The sequence below is a fragment of the Eutrema salsugineum genome, unplaced genomic scaffold (assembly GCF_000478725.1).
Source record: "Eutrema salsugineum unplaced genomic scaffold, Eutsalg1_0 scaffold_6, whole genome shotgun sequence".
Taxonomy (NCBI): Eukaryota; Viridiplantae; Streptophyta; class Magnoliopsida; order Brassicales; family Brassicaceae; genus Eutrema; species Eutrema salsugineum.
Window position 1 is genome coordinate 13,287,077 of NW_006256547.1, and position 4,929 is coordinate 13,292,005.

Here is a 4,929-nt window from a genome sequence, read left to right on the forward strand (position 1 = left end):
TGATCCTCGAGGACTAGAAGGAGACGTTACACTGCTTATCAAGCATGGTGAGGCCTCGGTTAGGCAGTACAACTTGTGTACCGTCCCTGTGCATCAGTGTGAAGTTGTAAACCCATCTATCCCCTGACTTGCCTCCAAAGAAACCACTTTTATTTAGGTATTGCTCATTAATGAGACTCGGCCTCGATGGTGAATCAGGGAATATGAACCCTTGAGCTCTCAAGATTTTAGTGACAATCCAACCGTTCTGAAGCCTCCTTGCTCCCTTCTTCTTTCGGTCACACCACACATTGTGTCTATAGGTGAGCATTTGGATCGCAAAGAACGCTCCTAAAGACGGTACATGCATTGGCCCTTGGAACTCCTTTTTGTTCTTCATTTGAGTGATGAGCGGCTTAAGTCCAAGTCCCAACAGTTCAAGCTCTGCCGTGTGAATGACACCAGGGTTGTATGTAGAGAAGAACGTAGAGGCCAGGACCCGGTTGGTGTATCTGATCGCAGGGTTCCTGATGCAGCTTGTCTTGCTCTTGCCTCCGAAGTAAGGCCCAAAAGATATCGTTCCCACAACGCGGCCAACTCATCACGAGGGTACACAAACTTGTCAAGCGAGCTTCCATTCCTTTCAAATCCAAATATCTCATCAAGCTCCTTGAAACTGACCTTGTAGTGCACGCCTTCTATGTCAAACTCAATGTGTCCGAACCCTTTGCCATGTAGACGCTTGGGATCTCTCTTGGGGTAGATGACAACCTCCAAAGTGGCAAGAAACTGTTGTGTGATCCCCTCGTAAGCAACATCGCTCATCATGAAGAACTCGGCCAAGCCCATGTTTTGAAAGATGAGTGTAACATCATCGAGTATCTCAAGCTTCCTCAACAGCTCCATATCAGGGAACCGACCTTGAGCTACTCTTATAGAGTTAAAGTGGTCCAAGTACTCCTCAGTAGTCGGGAAATGTTCCTCCTCGGGCTCGGGCTTTGGTTCCTTCTTGGCCTTCTTGCCACAATCGGGTTCATGAGGGACTATGGCTCTCAGCTCGTCTCCATCGTTCTCAGTGGCTGCCTGCTTCCCATTCTTTTTTGGTTCAAGGGTTGGAACCAGAGTGAGCTCGGCGTTCCTTGCTCGCTTGGCGGCTGGCTCACCATCGGATCTCACGGAGGGTTTCTTGCTTGTTCCACCATTGCGTGCCACGGCCACGGCTTTCCCTTTTGTACTCCTCCTCTGGACCTCGTTTTTGTTTGTCTCATGAGTGGGAACAGCTCGGTCGCCGGTCATCTGCAAGGCAGATCCTCAAAGAGACCGTTAGAATCATGTACATCAACAAGCACATGTCTCTAAAGATAGCAAGAACAGAGCTTTTTCTCTAACAAGACCAGGGTTATAGCTTTTTCCAAACATCAAAGGAAGTAAGAACAAGCCAGAACAAGCAAAGAAAGACACGATATCTAGACAGTTCAGCTCAACATCTCAAAGCATCATTAAGACCGATTCCAAGCGCATTTTCTCAAGAATTTTAAAAACTCAAGAACAAGTGATTTTCAGGGCAAAGACCGGTTTCTTATGTTATCTATCTTGATGGAATTTTTAAAATTGTTCCCAAAGGCCGACATGCTCTAAAAGAATCGATTCCACATTTCACAAACAATAAAGCTCGCAAAGAATGAAGGAAAAAGATGAGTTCTTTAAGATGCAAATACCTTTGGAAATCCAAGATTCAAGCTTAGTGGAATGCTTATGATGAATATACAACACCCTAACGAGTCTAGAACGCTTGGAATCACAAGAAATGGATGAGAAATGAGAGAGATGTGCTCGTGAAATGCAGAGAAAAGAGAGAAGAAGGCGAACTCTCGGTTTTGGCTCGGGATGGAGGCTGGTATGGGCGGTGTCGCTCTTTCCAGCTGGCGTTTGGACTGTAGTGGGACTGGTCCCCCCTTCTCCTCCAGCTGCGACTGTTGACCCGCGCCAAAACAGCTTTGACCGGTCGTTTAAATTCAAATTACCGCGCAAAGCTTCCAAATGGCGCGACTTGGGAATGACGTGGGCCGTACGGACTAGAGTGGTTTTTCTCGTGTTCTCTTGAGCGGCCTTGACTTGTTCTACCCCGAGGGCACCAAGCCGAGTGGGCTAAGCTCAAGTTAACAAGAATTTCCCCGCGGCCTTCAAATCTTTTCCTTAGTCCGCGCAAACCTTCTTCTTTGACTCAAGTGTCCCAAGTGTTTATGTTTTTGATCATTCTTGAAACTGGGCACCTCGGTATGCTCCACCACGAGGGTATCATGCCGAGGTCACTTGTTTTAACAAAGAATCACTTGGTGCAGGGGGTTTAAACGGTCCGGCCCTGGTGTAAACTGGTCGCGGTCTCGGATTGAGGTTTTAGACCGTTTTAAGTGAACTTTGCCCCTCGGTATAGTTATACCGAGGTGTTTACACCGTGGCTCTCCCCCACACTTAGTCATTTCACTATGACACTTCTCGGACACGGCTATGATGAAATCGAGTCGAGGAGTCTAGCCGAGGTTCTTCAGGCTTTACTCGGTAAAAGGTGACCGCGGTATGTATATACCAAGGGTCGATACCGAGGCTACGTACACTCTAGGACTTAATTCATCAGGCCGTGTCATTTTCAAGCTTTTTCTTACTCTCATCATCAAGATTCACCATCTAACTCCTGAAGCACTTAACAAACCCTTCAAAAAGCTTCAAGTAAAAAGAAAAAGAAGATGAAAAGCGAAATATGTACAAGGATAAGCTTGGGGTGTCTCCCAAGAGCACTTTGTTTAACGTCACTAAGTTTGACTTTTCATACCTTTTCAGGCTGATTCTAGTTCAAGAAGAGGAACTGAGGTAGCTCCCTCTCTTGTTTCTGATGCCAGGTAGTGCTTTACCCTCTGACCGTTTACCACAAAGCCTTGTCCATCTTTTCCTTTTAGAACAACCGCTCCATAAGGCCTTACTTCAAGAATTTTGAATGGACCGGACCATCTGGATCTCAACTTCCCAGGGAATAGCTTGAGTTTCGATTTAAACAGCAGAACTTGGTCTCCTTCTTTGAACTCTCTCTTGTGTATCTTCTTGTCATGAAGCGCCTTGGTCCTTTCCTTGTAGATCTTAGAGCTCTCAAAAGCATCTAACCTGATTTCCTCAAGCTCATGAAGCTGTAAAACCCTCTTCTCTTGTGCAGTCTTGATGTCAAAGTTCAGAAGTTTCACTGCCCACAATGCTTTGTATTCCAACTCAACCGGTAGATGACAGCTTTTCCCATAGAGCAAGTTAAACGGTGAGGTTCCAATGGGGGTCTTGTACGCGGTTCTATAAGCCCACAAAGCATCATCAAGTTTCTTGCTCCAATCCTTCCTAGATGAGCTCACAGTTCTTTCTAAAATAGCCTTTATCTGTCGGTTAGAGACCTCCACTTGACCACTAGTCTGTGGATGATAAGGTGTGGCCACCTTGTGCTTTACCCCATGCTTCCTTAAAAGACTCTCAAGAGTCTTATTGATAAAGTGGCTTCCCCCATCACTGATTACTACTCTTGGAACTCCAAACCGTGGGAAAATGATACTTTTGAAAAGCTTTACCACCACTTTTGAATCGTTGGTTGGGGATGCAACAGCCTCGACCCACTTACTCACATAATCCACCGCGACAAGGATGTACTGATTTCCGCATGAACTCACAAAGGGGCCCATGAAGTCAATGCCCCAACAGTCGAAGACCTCGACCTCAAAGATTGGGTTTTGGGGCATCTCATTCCTCTTGGATATGTTACCGTGCCTTTGACAAGCCTCGCATCTCGATACCACATCTTGAGCGTCCTTGAACATAGTCGGCCACCAGAAGCCGCTTTGCAAAACCTTGGCAACCGTCTTGAATGCACCTAAGTGACCACCGTACGCTGAACCGTGGCATTCTTGTAGCACCGGATGGATCTCTTCTTCGGCCAAGCATCGCCTATAGAGATGGTCCTTGTTAAGCACGTAAAGATACAGCTCATCCCAATGATATCTCATCACATCTCTAAAGAACTTTTTCCTCTGATAGGCATCAAGATCCGGTGGCTCTAAACCGCAAGACAGGTAGTTCACAAGATCCGCGAACCATGGAAGACTTCTTTCCTTGATCGTGTTGGCCTCTTCCACCTCTAAGTAAGACCGTACCAGCATGAGATGTTCCTCAGGTAAAGCATCGTCTATGGGGACCTTTTCTTCAATCCTCAGCCTTGAGAGATGATCTGCGGCCCCGTTTTCAATGCCCTTCTTGTCAAGTATTTCCATGTCGAATTCTTGGAGCAATAGGACCCATCTCAAAAGCCTCGGCTTAGCGTCCTTCTTAGACATCAAGTACCTCAAGGCCGCGTGATCTGTGTAAACCGTGACCTTTGATCCCACTAGATAACTCCTGAATTTGTCAAATGCAAACACAATGGCAAGCATTTCCTTCTCGGTGGTTGCATACTTTTCTTGAGCTGAGTCCAAGGTGCGGCTGGCATAGTAAATCACATGGAGTTTCTTATCTTTCTTCTGCCCCAAGACAGCTCCTACGGCATAGTCAGATGCATCAGTCATCACTTCGAATGGTAAAGACCAATCGGGAGCTTGTACAATTGGTGCACTGATCAAAGCCTCCTTGATCCTCTTAAACGCTTCCTCACACTCTTCATCAAAGATGAACTCCACCTCTTTGCACAATAGCCTAGTTAAAGGCCTAGCTATCTTGGAGAAATCCTTAATGAACCGCCTATAGAACCCAGCGTGCCCAAGAAAGCTTCTTATCCCTTTTACAGAATTCGGAGCTTGTAGGTTCACCATCACCTCGATTTTGGGCCTTGTCCACCTCAATTTCCCTTCTCTGATACCTTGTGCCCCAAGACAATGCCTTCTTGTACCATGAAATGACACTTTCTCCCAGTTCATACAAGTCTATGCT